The sequence below is a fragment of the Osmerus eperlanus genome, chromosome 6 (genome assembly GCF_963692335.1).
Source record: "Osmerus eperlanus chromosome 6, fOsmEpe2.1, whole genome shotgun sequence".
Classification (NCBI taxonomy): Eukaryota; Metazoa; Chordata; class Actinopteri; order Osmeriformes; family Osmeridae; genus Osmerus; species Osmerus eperlanus.
This window is the reverse complement of record NC_085023.1, coordinates 5,893,292-5,910,626: the sequence shown is the minus strand read 5'-3', so window position 1 is coordinate 5,910,626 and position 17,335 is coordinate 5,893,292. Positions and strand designations below refer to the sequence as shown.

Sequence of the window (17,335 nt, the reverse complement as noted above, 5' to 3'; positions counted from 1 at the left end):
ATTTAGTTTCTAAAGACTTTTTGTAACATAGAATATTGCTGATGAGTAAATATGCCCAGATTATACTATCTCTGTTTCTTATATACTATTATAATACGGGTGGTTGAAATCAAGCATTCTGATTGGTTGAGAGTGAGTCACGGGGTGTGCTTTATTGAGCATAAAGTACTGTACGGTGTACAGGTGTTTACAGTACGCCTGTTTACATTTGCCTTAAAATGGAGCGTTCCATATTAGTGCGCACTCAAAATAACGGTTACATTTTTGGTTGTCATTGGTAATTTTCGTTGTCACTTGGTTGTCATTGTCATTTTGTTGTCATTTCAAGATTAACAGTAAGCAAACATGTTTCATGTTAACTTCGATCTTTTGGGGGGAAGAACTTTTGATGAGTGGTTAGCCGAAGATGAGATAGCAAGAGTGAGCAAGAGTGGTCGAAAGCGATGTCATCAGAGACGAAGGGGACATGAGAAACGTTTTCCATGGATGCACAATTAGTGGAAATATCCAAATCAATATAAGCAAACCGTAACATGTTTAGACCTAATGTTTAAAATAAATATTATTTTATTGAAAGTGTCCCATTGTCATTGTTGTTATTTTAAAGGCAGCTTTTATGAAATGAGCAAAGTCAATTGCGAGATCTAGCTAGCTAGCTAGGCTAACAAACGTGAAGTTCACAATGCTGTTTGTCCGTTGCATAGCAACAGCCACTGTTTACAGGGACTATTTTCTCTCGGCTACTGAAATGCGATACACAATGTTTGTTGTCTATAACTATTTTGTGCTGAAAGGCAGCTTACTATTTATTTACTATTTATAATTTCGCTGGCAACCGTATTATAAAAGCAATAAGGTACGAGAGGCAGTACTTTATCGCCAATAAAGGACGTGTTCAAGGGTGTTGTTAGGCCCGACGCGCAACCGGGCCTAACAACAACCTAACCGGCAAACCCTGGTACTACTTAAGTGTAATAATTGGACCAATACGATGTTCCTATAGGTCCAGAAGACGTTCTCAAAAGTTAATAAATCCGTTTATATACCTCCTGAAAGTTCGCAGAGGTAAATAAACGTTTTTACGGACCTAGCAACAAGCGGTTGCCTTGGAGATGTAGCCATTGACTTTAACGACGTGGCATCTGCTCAGCAACAAAGTAGCCTAAACTGCCTTAAAAAAAACTAAAACAACCAAATATGGTTTTTGCACAGGTCCGAAAACGCCCCGCAATCGCTTCCCGTTTTAAAGAAGTATCTGAAGCAGACAGAAGACGAATTGATGTTGTTGCCTTGGAGATGTAGTGACGTCACCAGTGCAAGTGCAGCTTTGCTCTGACAACATGGCGTCTGCTCCAGATTCGACCTGTTTGATTTGTGATCTTCCCACGTATATAAGAAACCAAATGTTTACTCCTCGACAGGTCAGCTAACGCTTTGTCGCCTCGACCTACGGTCTCGGTTAACAAACGTTTTAACAAATCTCGAACAAAGGCGTTTGCAGACCTGTCGAGGAGTAAACATTTGCTGTTTAAATTTACCTAATTTGTGGGTCTGTTATACTTAGATTCAAATGACGTTTCCTCTACATTTGTCTTTATCTCTCAGACTACAATAGGCTACTTGCCAGAGCTGGGGGTAAAAGTGCCTTCCCTTTTCCTAACAGTTTCCAAGGATGACTTCCCCAGGTGGTTCTATGCAACAAACCATCTGACGTGTCAGGTTCACATTTAGGCCCTTTGAGCTCTACATAAGACAAAGGTTTCATGTCTCAATACTGAAAGTTTGCTTACAACTACCACACAACCCTGTGGTCTGTATTTTGAAGGAAACCTCTGATGAACCATAATAGGCTTCTATGCTAGCTTCTCTCAGTCCTTTGGAGATAGCCATTCAATATTTTGTGGCACTTGCGAGTGCTGAGATACCCAATATGAGTATCTCAACAGTTTGGTTGTTTGGCTCAGTTGCAAAGAGGATGGCATTTAAAGTTGTTTTCAACATCGGCGGTAACTGCTGTCTGTCCCAGCATAACTGCTGTCACCCAGCATGAAACAACTAACAGTATATAAAATGGAAACATTTTTGGACTGCTTCAAATACTTATGAATAGCCAAAATGGACATTTACAGTCTTGATTCCTTGTGGGAACAGTATGCTGCATCTGAATACATGTATCAGCTCTGCTCTTAAAGTATACAGTTGTAATTATAATTGGAAATGTGTCTTTTCTTTGCTCTATAGGTAAAAGAAGAGGCAGTGAAAATCATGTTCAATTTGGTACACTGTAAAAAATGTTCGATGCAAACAGTTGTACAAATGAGGAAATGCATGTTTGCTCAATGGTTGTGTCAAAAAATAAAAATATGTTTGGTCAATGATTGCATGATTTTCATTACTGAACTACAAAATGTTCATCAAGAGAACATCTATAATTGTGTTCACCAAACTTTTAGCGTCGCACAAAATAAATTATGTTGGCCGAGCAAGAGGGACCAGCGACAATTGTCTGAGCATGCGCAACGGAGTTCTACTAGGCTTCTGGAATTTTCCTCACAAGTCACAACATCGTTTGGTGAGTACTTCAAAGATAGCTCCCCGTCGATAATCAGCAAATTTAGGGTAAGAATATATTGTCGATTGTATCTATTTTCAACAAAGTTTGAAATATCTATATTGTCAGTACCTGCAGCGATAAGCAGTGCTGGCAAATCACATTTTTAACTATTAGTGTTAGCCTTAGCTAGCATTCCTAAACTGGCACACGGTTAACGTTGGCCCTAACGGTTAACGCTAGGTAGTTGTGCCTTCGGGTTAGCAGCTATACTCTAAAGCCTCCTTTTGCAAGAGTGCAATAAGATTTCAGTCTGAAAAATAACCAGTAGTGCAAATAAACACGAAAACTAATAGCTGCTACTGGAGTTTTAAGCCTTTTCACATATTTTTACGAAATCAATTTGCCTCATCAAACCTCCTGTACCCAGCTATACTAAGCCTAGAAGAAGCATGATGGCTAGTGCGCCATTGTAAGTTTTAAGAATGCCCTAAAAAATACCTAAGCATGGTTAAATACGGTTGTTCTCTTCACATAATTATGAGTTATTGATGCATTTGTCTTTGTTTGTATTTCAGGTATTTTTTTCAGGCTTAAAGTCAATTGCAGTGCTGCTGTTGTACATTTTTTTTCAAAAAACAGCCAACAGGACTGTTAGAAAACCACTCTCAGTATCTAACTTCAGTAGACTCTGGGAAAGTTATTACAACAGTCTTAAGGGATCTGCATACTTACTGCATACTTAGCACTTGTTAGCTGATTTTCCCTCGCAGATTGTAATCTTAATGCATTTCAGGTAACTATTTCATAAAGTTGGTTGTAATGAAGCCCAATGGTGAAAGGTGTAGGTGATCCTTAACAGTACGGATCACCTACTCCTTTCACCATTGGGCTTCATTACAACCAACTTCATGAAATAGTTACCCATCATATGCGTTACCTCTTTGTGAATAAGGTGACTTAATAATGTCTTATTGTTGACCTGTCTTTTTGACAGACCACAGATCTAACCACTTTTAGAAGGTCTGCTGTTCTCCGTGGTCTTTCCCTGTACTTGAGAGAGCCAGCATCAATTTCAAAGACTATTAAGGTAATTCATTTTAGTAACTTTATGGTATTACTGTTTGAGATGCAGTAATGATTGCATAAGACATTATGCTTTCAGTCTGACACTGTCATTTATTGTGTTTCACAGGATACTGAGGCACTGAGACCACACACAAAGGCCATGAAAATGGGGATCCTGGAAGTGACAGACAACTCTACCAACTCAGCAAATCCCAAAGTGGTCGATGTGGCTGTAATATTGGAGGAGGAAGTTGTCATGGACAATCTGGGAGACTTAACAAATGCCCTCATGATCCTCTTCGGTCTGCTTTTTGCACTAAATATGGAGTACCCTAAGGACTTAAAGTACACATTTGAGGCAGTCCAGAAGATTATCTTAAACATTATTAAAAAAGTGCACAGCAAGGATCCAGTCCTTGAAGAATACGTTATTACTAAATGAGTAAATGTTTGGTTTAATGGTCGTTACATGTTAGTTCCAGTCATTGAGTTATCAAAGGTTTCATGCAAATGTTTGTTAAATTCAACAACAAAAAGTCTGAACATTTTTTTGTAACCGTAAAAGTAATTTTGATTGTGTTTTTGTTGAAAACAATGTGGGGAGCAGTTTATTTCCGAGTAATTTGAAATGTTTTCAACGATATCTGAGTTTATGCTGATATTTGATTGAAATGAAAATAAATAAAATGTACTTGATCAGAGCATAGTGTGTAATTTATTTCAAATAGTGAAAAATATCCTTTTTGGCCAACATTAAAATATTTAACCCTTGTGTTATCTTCGGGTCATTCTGACCCATCAGTCATTGTGACCCACCGTCGTATTGCGACAGATTTACCGCATACAAAGACAAAGTGAAGCATTTTCTTTTAACCGTTGGGCTGTCTCAGACCCCCCACATTGCAAAGGTTAAAAGAAAATTATTTTAATTTGTTTTTGTATTGGGTAAAATTGGGTAAACACAACGATGGTTCGTTATGAACCTTTGGGTCATGTGACCCGAAGGCAGCACGAGGGTTAATTAATGCAACATTTTATTTAAATTTGAGTCTGCTTGTTGGCACAACAAGCAATGTTTAGTCAACAGAGAATATTTAATTGACACAACATTCTATTTTAAGTTCAGTCTACATGCAGGGGTAGTCAGCACAACTAAAAAAAGTTTGTTTCTGCAACTTAAATTGGGCCAACTTAAAATTTTAGGTGCAACCGGTCACTAGAAATTTTTGAGTTGGGGAGGCTTTTTTTTTTTTACAGTGTAAGAGACTGTACTCTTTTGGCTATATCTCAAGTTCCTCCCTCCATCTGAAATGTAGTCAACAGCATTTTTCATCACAAGCAACTTGTGAAAAGCCTATAGTTCCTGTTGTTAAAAGTTTATTGTTAAGGACCTTGTCTAGGGGGAAGGCCGTAACACTGCTCAATGAGCCTATACACAAGGACACATTGAGGTACGAGCAAACAAACGTTTATTCTTAACACAAAAAGGGAAAAAAACAGCCGACAGGGTGCAGTGGAACCATGAGCGGTGCCAAAGAAAAGTAATCAACAAAAGTGTCCTAATCTACCTAACCAAAAGACTTCCCTATACTAAAAAAAACATACATGGGTGGCACCCGCTCCTTACCTAGGGTGTTTAACCCTTGTGTTATCTTCGGGTCATTCTGACCCATCAGTCATTGTGACCCACCGTCGTATTGCGACAGATTTACCGCATACAAAGACAAAGTGAAGCATTTTCTTTTAACAGCTAGGCTGTCTCAGACCCCCCACATTGCAAAGGTTAAAAGAAAATTATTTTAATTTGTTTTTGTATTTGGTAAAATTGGGTAAACACAACGATGGTTCGTTATGAACCTTTGGGTCATGTGACCCGAAGGCAGCACGAGGGTTAACAGGGGTTAGCTACGTGATGGGGTGTATGCCCATGGGCAGCTTACCTGTTCCAAAGCCCCTGAACGACTGAACTAATAATAAAACAAAGAAAATCACGATACCGAGTACCGGCGATAACTAGACAAACAAACAGGTGGTAAAACAACGTATAACACTTAACACGAGTCTCGTTAGTATCGGCAACGGCAAATGCACAAACACATACATACAAACGCCGACACGAAAAACACACAGGGCTAGAGACTCCTGAACAATACACAGGACCGGGTTTAAATGTGGACGGACAGACAGGTGATTGGTGGAGTGCAGTGCGTTGGCGGCGAGGGAGTGGTGACGGCAGCCAATCCTGGACAGAGATGGATGGGCGGAGATGCACCGGTGACGGGGGAATGGAGGCGGCAGCCAATCACTGACGGGCAACAAAAACGAGGGGAAACTGAAGGGAAAACATAGCCTGACGTTGTCATACTCGTAATTCTAGTCAGAATATGAGTCTGAGAACTCTCCGTTGGGCTGTGACTATGGGGCGTGTTTCAAACGAACCTGGAAAACAAATGTCTCTTCGCTCAATTGGATTGATCTACAATGTAGCACAGTCCACAGACAAAGCACGGTACCATCACACCTTCTCCTACCCCGACAAGGAAAGGGTCTTCCCCCTTTGTCCTTCTCCCAGAGGAGAAGCTTCAAAGCTTCTGACCCAGCATGGGGTCAGATACAGAGGCCACACGGCCCACAGTATCAGAACAAAGGATTTACAAGGAATAACTTTCTTAAAGGATTTACAAACATATTCTCAAGGACTACATGGCTCATGGACACTATTTCAATGACAGTAGTTGATGTGTTATAATGTGTGTTTTTCCCATTTACTTAGAACGTTGTTTAATTGAGGTTTGATTATAACTTCCCTTCAAGTATAGTTAAGTCAGCCAATCTGGATATCAAAATGATTGTACCATACTAACAAAACCATTTACGAATGTTGTATTGTTATATTCTGAAGTATAAGCAATACATGGACATTTGAAATAGCTGAACTCTGAAAAGTTATCAGCCACTTCACACCTAGGCAGATCTCAGGACAACGCCCAGGTGGGGGAAAACTGACCAATGAAAGAGGTCACCTTCACGGGGACCCCCCCTTTTCCTTTGGAGTATAAAACCCCCAAACGTACAATCACCCCCGCTTGTTCGTAGGATTAAACTGAAGTGCTAGCTACATTTCTAAACTATTCCTCTCAACCTGCAAATTCACTGAGCGCCCGGAACTTTGGCCAAAGATTCCGTTGTTCTATTTTCGTTGGACGATAACGAAACCATTGACTCTACCTTTCTTCAAACCGACAAAAGTAACTACGATTTGCAATATTTCTTACCTGTGACATATTGGCATGTTGTGATTAAATTGTTGATGTTTGATTGTATTTTACAAATGAGTTAGCTTAACCCTCGCTAAGTCAGTTGCCCTTGCTCGTCCATTGTTACCACAAAGGCCTACCTGTCCCCCTCTACCCCTCTCTCTCTCTCCCTTCCCCCTTTACACGCTCTACACAGCCATTGTGTTGCTCGCCCTCATTTGCATCCAGCCACTGCACTATTCTGACTAACCCATAACTTATCTGGTATTTGTTCATTATAATTACATTCTCCTAAATAAATCATTGTGTATAATATTCGCGTATCACTCACGTTATCTGATCTGCTCTACTTTCATAGAATTCACAACTTTAAGATTAGACTGATTATTACGAAGGCTATTATTTAAATATTATTCAATAAGGTTTCCTCTATCCCTTTAACAATAAGAGGTGGTGCCCCAAGAACTACATACTTTATTATAAATTAAGTATTGCTAATCTTAAACGAGCAAACCCCGCTACAACAACCAATCAGAGCAAAGTAGTATGTTAACTTTGACCGAATCCCGTAGGAAGGACGGCAAGAACATATTTTCCATCGACAAATGCCTTGATTGCGTTTCTCTGTTCCTCTTTCAAAATTAATGCGCTGTCGATGTCTTCTAAAACAGACTCGATGGCAGAATCATAACATCCCAGATCTCCAGCGGTAGCCATGTTTGTTCAAAACGAATTCAACTTAAGCGCTCTTTTGTGACGTGGGTGATTACGTTACTGTTGATCATCTGTCCATCATCGTATAAAGCCCGCCCTGGCAATGTCATTGGTCCGCCCAGATTCTGGTTTTCTGTAGTTGTCCCCAATACGAGACCCTCCAGACCCAACTTCCCGACCAAATTTTTTTGTGGGCGGGACGAAGTTGGGCTGGCAGCCAGGCTAGGGAAAACACACAAGCACACTACAATACAGAAAACACACGTACAAGCAGGGCAAGGGACGTAACATTTATCATAAATATACTGCCTCTGTGGAGAAACTATCCCCAACTTTAATCATAAAGATTAACTTCTACTCTAATAAAGAATTGCAGTATCCAATAATGATTCATTATTCTTTGTGTTAATTATAGTCCTGCAACGGCCATAGACAGATACCAGATTCATATTACTGTCTGAGCATTTGATTTGATTACTATTAAGATTTGAATTTTATTTAACCCTTGTGTTATCTTCGGGTCATTCTGACCCATCAGTCATTGTGACCCACCGTCGTATTGCGACAACTTCACCGCATACAAAAACAAAGTGAAGCATTTTCTTTTAACCATTGGGCTGTCTCAGACCCCCAAGGGTCTGGACGTTAGCATTGCTAATAGGCTAACTGTTAGTTACTTACTTGGAACCTGTACCGCAGCTCCCATAACGCCCTACGCACAGCGCGTAGTGCACGTTATGGGAGCTGCGGTACTGGTTCCAACCTATGCTCATCACAAACGCAAGCTGTAAGTAACTAACAGTTAGCCTATTAGCAATGCTAACGTCTCCTGTATCTAGCATAGGTAGAATGCTAAACACGTTTCTAAACACATCAACATAGCTCTACCTTACTTAGCAAATAACTCTAGCTAGACGTGCATTAGAATGGAAGCTTCCGAAAAAATAGCCAGAAAACGAATAGCAGTCTAGCCTATCGTTAACGCCTGTCTAGATTATCTATTTGAAAGAACTGGAGAAAGGCAGGTGCTAGATACAGGATACGTTAGCATTGCTAATAACTGTTACCGACAAAATCATACTACAGCTTGCGGTTGTGATGAACGTAAGGTCGGAACGCACCTCTTTTACAGCTTCATAGCAAATCCTGCTTTACATTGTCCCAGGTTTTCAAAACCGTCCTTGGTGAAATGGTTCGCGCTTTTTATTAACGCTGATTTGCAAGGAATACAAGAACAGCTAGATAGCGAAAACACCTAGATTGTAGGCATGTAAACTAGTTTAGCTTGCTAACACAAGAGCAAGGTAGAATGTGTGATGATTTAGCCTAGTTTATTGGCAATGGGGCTAACGTTATTTCATGTTCCTGACTGTCTTTCATTCAAATAAATAACCAGTGTTGTCATGTAAATCTACAATTCAAGATGCATGTTTGTCCAGATCTATTTTTCAGCAAGATAGCTATAGCTAACTGAGTTGAATCACGATAGTTTGTTTGCTAAGCTGTAGTGCTAACGTTACCCACCTAAGGCGATCCTGTTTGCTTCGACAACAGAAGTGGAAACAACTAACGTAATCATGTCAAATGATATCTAGTCAATCTGTTGAAAACAGTGTTGAGTAGACACAATGGATGTGTTTGTTCGTTTTTATTTAAAGTCTCCACCTTCGTTGTTTCAGTGAGTGTTGTGGCAGTGTTGCGTCTTTGATCCTCAGCTTCACTTGTTGTAAACCAACCAATCAGCGCGCAGCTCATCTATATATTCATGAGCATTCCATAAAAAGAGAAAACCTAGCGTTTTTTCCCGGGAAAATTTCACTGGATGTATCAGGGGGCATAGAACAGCACCCGGGCCATTTTCAGCCCAACCAATGTTACATACCCTATTCGGAGACCTTAAGGAACAGTGTGAAATACCCCAAAAACCAAGTCAATCACCCCTTTATGATAACCCCTGCAAAATATCTTCTGAAACCCCAGTTTCAGCGATGCGTTGAAGTGGGCATGCGCAACGTTGTTGCTCAGGGGCAGACTGAGGGGCAGGTTTGCTAAGGAAGAACTGTAATATTCTGTGATAACTGGTCTTTGGAAATGAAACTCTTAAGAGTCGCTTACCTTTTGGTCACATTTAACAATTTTGTATTCCAAAATTATTGGAGCACAAATTTGCATTGTGTGTCATACAGCTTTGGTATGCTATACAAAGAATGTTTGCTTATGTTACACATCACCAATTGATTACTTGTGTAGATGTTTATAGTAAAGAATGAAAGACTGAATTATATTCAAAATTCAGTGAAGTATTTTATTTATCAAAGCTACGTTTCTGCATATGAGAAGATTGATGACCAATGACATGCTGGGGCTGAGTTGCACATGAATTGCATGCATTGTCTAGGCCTACATTTATGGCAACGTAACCAGGGATGTAGTGGGGGCTAAACGCACGTAAACGACGCAGCTCCAGAAATTCGTAAATAGCGTTTATCCACCTCTAAATAGCGTTTACGCACATCTAAGTTCCCTGCGCCTCGTATTCTGCCGTTGGAATAATCCGAAATAAATTTGGTGTAGGTTAATTATAATTAGGCTAACACCAAAGACTAAATTTCATATTGTAGCGCCGGCTAGCGTTCAAGAATTGAGAAGGAATGTTGCTCATCACTCTATTATCATACACCCTTTTACATCAGACAGTTCGAATAGCCCTCAAACTAGCCAACATTCACAAACAGGGTGAACACTCAACCTATCCCAAAACACAGATCATCACATTATACACATCAAAACAGAACGAACACAACAATAGAACTGTAAACAATGCTTATGTAACTACGCTAAAACCTTATAATTCTTAGCGTTTCTGCCTGCCGCGGTGCATTCTGGGCGCCAAGAGCATGGTCGCTACAATATTGTTTAACATAGCCTATAGCCTAAACGCTGTAGTCTGACATTTCATCTGTGCTGTATGGTCTGTGACCCTCCAATCAATGCCTTGCGGCTGCGGTTGCGACACCAATCAGGATCCACAAAGTATGTACACACATACACGTTGTGGATTAGTCTACCTGGGGGGTATTCGTAGTAGCTCGCTAAGCGGTTTAGCGAGCTAATTTTCAGGCTAAAATAAAAAACGCCCCTCTTTTTGGTTCGTGGAAGCAACTTTCGATAAATCACCATAGTAACATCAATTAGCACTAACCTGCTCCAGAGCAGGCTAACGTAAGTGTAGCTGGTAGTGATGGGCATTTCGGCTCTTTTTCGTGAGCCGGCTCGTATGGCTCAGCTCACCAAAAAGAGCCGGCTCTTTTGGCTCCCGAACAGCTCTTTAAAAAATACATGTTTTAACTATGAATTTGACTATGATGGGTGTGAAAACAATTTGAATTAAATTATGAAATGAAATCATACTCGACCGTAACCACATATCTTTAAAAATGCATTGATTTATCATGGCTCTCCTCCGAGTTTTGACTACTCTCTGACTGTGTGAGTTGGCTCGGCCCTCCCTCATGCAGGATTGACAGGAACAGAATGTGAGGATGATCGTGTGCGCCTTTAAGACTACAAGTATTTTTTTGTTGTTCTTTGAATTTGTCAATTATTTTCAATACAATTAAAATTCATTATTTCATAATCATTTAGTTTTTATAGGCTGTATTAATCTATTAAAAATAGAGTCGGCTCTTCAGATATGCGAGCCAGCTCCCGACGTTCACCTTCAAGAGCCGGCTCTTAGAGCCGGATCGTTCGCGAACGACCCATCACTAGTAGCTGGATAAGCTTGCCACACCCCCGGAAAATAACATGGCAGCTCCCTTTTTGAGAGACCCAGTTGACCAAGGAGCTATATTTTAGTTCGATTAGCTTTCCATACCAATTGAGTTCTTCGCGATTGCCAAGATCCTTTATTTCACACGGATGAGTTCTTGTTTGAGCGATATCGATTCAGCCTACAAGGACTCATTTATTTGCAAGACCTTCTCGGCCCGTACATTGCAAATATCACACGCCGCAGCAAGCTTTATGCTTTATTATTAGCTTATGCTGCTGTATGTGAATATGTAACGCTATGTTTTACGAAATGTCTTGTCTTATCTGTTGTGCCTGTGCTTTTTATATGTTTCACTGTGGGAGAGTGGGAAACGTCATATCGATTCCTTTTTATGTCTTGACATGTGAAGAAATTGACCATAAAGCTACTTGAAACTTTAACTGTGCTTCAGACTGCCTTGAGTTTTTCTTTTGCGTCAGGTAGGCTATAGGCTACATTTTTATACAGTATAGGCGATGCAGAAAACATTGGCAAAGCCGCAGCATGCGTTGCTGTAAGAAAAGTGTACTTGGCGCTTAACCAGCTGATGAATCAATTCATCATATTCCCTGGCCATGTCCCAGTCAATGAAATCAAAGAGGGATTTACACATAGGCCTACATGCATATACACATATATAGTACATGATATAAGCGCAGTAGCCTACATATATCCTCATAATTGTCTATGAATTCGTATCAATTAGATACTCTTTTGCCTTGTTTTTATCTAGCCTACTTATTCTGAAAGAGTTGAGATCATTATTTTCGCTAGCAAGCTCTCATTCGATTATTAATTTCCATTAAGCCTATACCAGCAGGCACATTTAAAGAAATGTGATATGATTGATTGGGGTAATGAGGCACTTAAGATGATCCTATACATTTCCCCAAAACGTTCACATTTAGCTTATCGGCAATTTTTTGCCAAGCTGCTTGTCTTGCTCTGGCAGCGGTGGCGGTGTTTGACTTAGCCATGATAATATGCTTATTGTCTTCTTAGAGACTCATTATAATAGTTTGCTCGGATGGCGAAAATCACCGCTCTCTCTTTCGTCTTTTCCGCCATCATACCGTTAGAAAATCACGGTTTTGGTGATCGACCTTTCCTGCCTTTTGAAGTAGGACGTGCACGTGCAATTTCCCTGATAAATTTAGCCTGATTGAAATTAACCACATGATTTGGATGCGGATCAGCCGTTGACGAACCGATATTGGCCGGGTTTCCCAGATTCGTTAAGAAGCTCTTAACGCTAAGAGCTTCTTAAGAACGTTCGAAAAGCGCTCTAGAACGCTCTTAGAACATTGTTAAGAAGCTCTTAGCGTTAAGAGCTTCTTAACGAATCTGGGAAACCCGGCAATTTGCTGTTCTCACTCATCTCGCTAATGTTAACGGGCTAAAGGGACAATTGATTAACTTAGCTTCAACCCTTATGACGAACGGGGCCCTGTTCGGAATGGATTAATTAGCCATGGATATCAGGCGATTTTTTGAAGAGACCATCGAGTGCTCCCACTCCCACAGATGCCCGCAAAAGGCCTCAAGTACATAGTAAGATCAATTCACGTTTGTAAACATTGTTTTGGTTTGCACAACATCGCATTAAGACAGGGACAAACGGCTAGTCTACTTATTAACCGTCTTTTAAATACGGTGATGCAGATACAAGCCAACCTTACCGGTTCCATCCAAATAGGCCTAATGAAACGTAAAAATTAACTAGAGAGGGTACAATTTCTGGGGAAATTGTAGGGTGTGCTTAGCCTGGCTGCCAGCCCAACTTCGTCCCGCCCACAAAAAAATTTGGTCGGGAAGATGGGTCTGGAGGGTCTCGTATTGGGGACAACTACAGAAAACCAGAATCTGGGCGGACCAATGAAATTGCCAGGGCGGGCTTTATACGATGATGGACAGATGATCAACAATAACGTAATCACCCACGTCACAAAAGAGCGCTTAAGTTGAATTCGTTTTGAACAAACATGGCTACCGCTGGAGATCTGGGATGTTATGATTCTGCCATCGAGTCTGTTTTAGAAGACATCGACAGCGCATTAATTTTGAAAGAGGAACAGAGAAACGCAATTTTGTCGTTGGAAAATATTGTAGCGACCCACGGATTGGTCGCTGTTAACTCGCGCTTTTGGCGCAAAGGATTGTGGGTGGCGCAATTCTTATACTTGTTTCATGTTTAATTAATGTTGCATGCATGTTTGAGTTAAGTGTTGTTGTTCTGTCGATTAGGTTTGTCAGTGGATGATGTATCGATGTTAGTAACTATAAGTTGTCGTTGTTGCCATAACTGTGAATTGTATGTGAGTTATTAATGACTTGTTGTTGGCATTCACATGTGATTGGAGGTGTAGTAATAAAACCTGTAGTCGAGCGGTGTATGGGACACAGGATAAAAAGGTCTTCTTCTCGGCGTCACATCATTGAGCATCCACTCCATTATAGCCCTCTAGCGCCATCGTTACAATATGTTCTTGCCGTCCTTCCTACGGGATTTGGTCAAAGTTAACATACTACGTTGCTCTGATTGGTTGTAGATCTATCCAATTGAGCGAAGAGGCATTTGTTTTCCAGGTTCGTTTGAAACACGCCCCATAGTCACAGCCCAACGGAGAGTTCTCAGACTCATATTCTGACTAGAATTATGAGTATGACAACGTCAGGCTAGGGTGTGCTTGCTTGCGTCGGTTGCAGAGGGGTGCGTTTTTTACTGATATTTCAGTATTTATATAAAATGCATAGGCCTACTTATTATTTATAAAGATTACATTAAAACATTTACATTTAGTCATTTAGCAGACGCTCTTATCCAGAGCGACTTACAGTAAGTACAGGGACATTCCCCCCGAGGCAAGTAGGGTGAAGTGCCTTGCCCAAGGACACAATGTCAGTTGGCATGACCGGGAATCGAACTGGCAACCTTTGGATTACTAGCCCGATTCCCTCACCGCTCAGCCACCTGACTCCCAAAACTCCTAAAAGCATATTTTTTTTGCTGCTCATTTACAACTCAAAATACTAAGAGTGAAGTGTAGAATGAAATAGTTTTTAGTCTTCTCATTTCCCAAGAGGAAATGGTGACCAGAAGCCTCATAGTTGAATCAAAACGAATAGCCTACATTTGGCAGACCGGTGTAAAGATTGACCTAATCTCTATGACTTAAACGTCCTTTCAAGTTTTTCCCCTTCTCGTGATATTTCAGGCATTTAGCCTACTCATATTGCACTCATTCATTAATAAAGAACCCCCTTTGAAGATTATTCCAACAACGACGTTATCGGCAGTAGAGCTATCTCAGATGTAATCGCGATTTAAACAGTACCATCTGCTAACTGAAAATATGCCCCCCAAAACGTAAATAAGCTTGACATTTAGGTGGAAAACCGCTCATTCATAAAAACTGGTAGCGATCATTGTAAGAAACAACGTAAAATGCGATATAGCCCTGTGTGGAGAAGCTGCCCCGGTAAATTGTACTACTACAGTAGGCCTACAGTAGCCTACTAGACCACTACACCACTGGTTATCTGTGTAAATATCAGATGCTATTTTCAACACAAAATCGGACATCCCAGGTCTCCCGGAAGGTCCGGGAGTCTCCCGCATTTCTATGGAGCTAAATCAGGGCCAAATGTTTTGTTAATTCGAAAAAAAAATGTTGAAAAACTAAAGCTTGACATTGAAATTGTAAGTTTTGGTCAAAAACTTGAACAATAAAACCATTAATTCAAAGAAAAAATAAGTTTACCAATTTTTTCAAGTTGAATAAAATTTCGATTAAAGTCTGGAATTATTTTGAATAAATTATGAATTTTTCACTTTTAGATTTCCCCATAGTTTCACATTTAATGTTTTCAGATTGTGTGGCTTCAACTGCGGGCATGGCGTCCGCTCCGCCAAGGCAACACGCCGGCGCCAGCGCACAGGTAAGACATGAAAGATATTAGCCTTTTTGAGGGTATGTGTCAATGACAAAAAAATGCCACTGTGGGGATAATGTCCCAAAGTATCTATTCAAATGTCAACATTCTTGCTCCACGTTTTCAGACATGTCCAACCTATACATACACGTGTTGGTATAACAATTATGCTATTAAATGTACATAATACTGGGGTAGAAGGGAATAAACGTATGCGGGGGGGGGGGGGGGGGAGCATTTCATGGCAGGCCTTGTTTTCCATTTGATGTCAATGCAATGCACCCCCTGCTAACACTGACTAGGAAAGTGTCACATGCCTGAAACTTACTGTGGTTACTCATACTAGTCCCCTCAGTGTACAGTAAGAATCATTTGATGCTGGGATATACAGAACAGACAATAGAGGGGATGCATTTCATGACAGGCTTGTTGTATTCCTTCTTTCCATGAAATGCAACCCCTGCTAACTCTGAATAGGAAAGTGTTACATGCCTGAAACTTACTCTGGTTACACTAGCCCCATCTTGTGCAATGCACACACTCACCAAACTCATTCATGTAGCTAATCCCCAAATATAAAGGAAGCCTTTGTTCCACAAAAGTATTATTTTAATGTAAATAAACCAGCCTAAAAATGATTAATGCCAAAACAAATTAAATAACATTTAAAAAAAACATTTTACACAAACGTCATAAGAAGTGACTTGAAAATAGATAAGTAATAATTAAACTTTGTTTAACACATTAACTAATATATAGCAATAGAGACAAATTAACAAATGACAACAAATTACTTTTTTTGGATTATGTGCACGCAAGGCACGAGTAGTCCTCCTCCAGTGTAGGCCTCTGCACGCACTCATGGTGGTACCATCTCCCACAAATGTCACAGCAGATCTTAGAAAACATTAATAATGCAAGTCCTCTTAATTTTGGCACCATCACTTCTATTAAACTGAGTGTTTAGTAATAATCGTTTCTGATTTAGTCATGTTTGTAATAATGAAATACAACTTTGTAATGATCACAGCAATCAAAATAATCTTGAAGTCTAAAAACTGAAAAATACGTCATGATTTAAAAAAATACATTACCCATAGTTACTCATCCTTCTCCTCCATCCCACAGTAGTGGCACAGGTTGCTGAGAAACAGTATTCATTAATAGTCCAACAAATATGCTAACAGTAAAATAACACATTTTGCATGATACTACTTCACTGGATGTATGCTCTCGTATTAAAGGACATGCATTTCCAAGAGCTTGGAGATTGACAACGATCAGCCAAAACAATAACACACCAGTTTCTCGGAGGAGGGCAGTGGCTAAATCTAGCCTCAGCTTGTTCACTGCCTTCTGTGTGGTTTTGATGTTTATTGCCTCCCCTAATTATTTTCTCGGCAAACTAAAGAGAACATGATTATTAGATCAGCACGATCACATAAATACATAGTCTAACAAGATGACAAGATCCATATTTTTACACAACCAGAATGAGATTACACTGGAAAATCCTAAACCACAAAAATAAAGGTCCATTACAGTACATACTCAAACATTCATACATACACAAACATTCATGCATGAAATTAGTTATCTTTAAGAAAAAAAAGATTAATGACTTTGAGGTTGACAACATTGTTTAAGTAATGTATCAGGGCTCAACATTAACATTTTTTGGCACTGGCCCCATCGGGCCAGTGGGTTTGAAACTTACTGGCCCCAAGACAGTTTTTACTGGCCCCCCCTCCAAAAGTTGTAATTTATCATTGTTACAACAAAACCAAAGACTTATAAGTTGTGTTATTCTGTTAACATGTTTAACCATTTATTAAACACATCCTGGATATAAAAAGAACTCAAATGAAATCACATTTCTAGTGATAAAAAATTTAAAAGGTAATAGTCAACAAAACAATTGACTTTTAACCTCAAACATGACGTGCTCTCTTCCCTGCTGACAGCTATCTCTGCACAACTCTGGCTGGCTGAAACTGG

The 17,335-nt window shown here is 40.0% G+C and overlaps 1 long non-coding RNA gene across 1 annotated transcript; it reads right to left on the bottom strand.

Moving 5' to 3' along the window:
- Positions 1–16,090: 16,090 nt before the first annotated feature.
- LOC134022222 (uncharacterized) lies at positions 16,091–16,774 on the bottom strand. The gene is made up of 3 exons (XR_009930627.1): positions 16,629–16,774; positions 16,432–16,480; positions 16,091–16,234 (listed from the first exon to the last, which is right to left on the bottom strand). It is a non-coding gene; the product is annotated as an uncharacterized LOC134022222 (long non-coding RNA).
- Between the last annotated feature and the right edge of the window lie 561 nt (positions 16,775–17,335).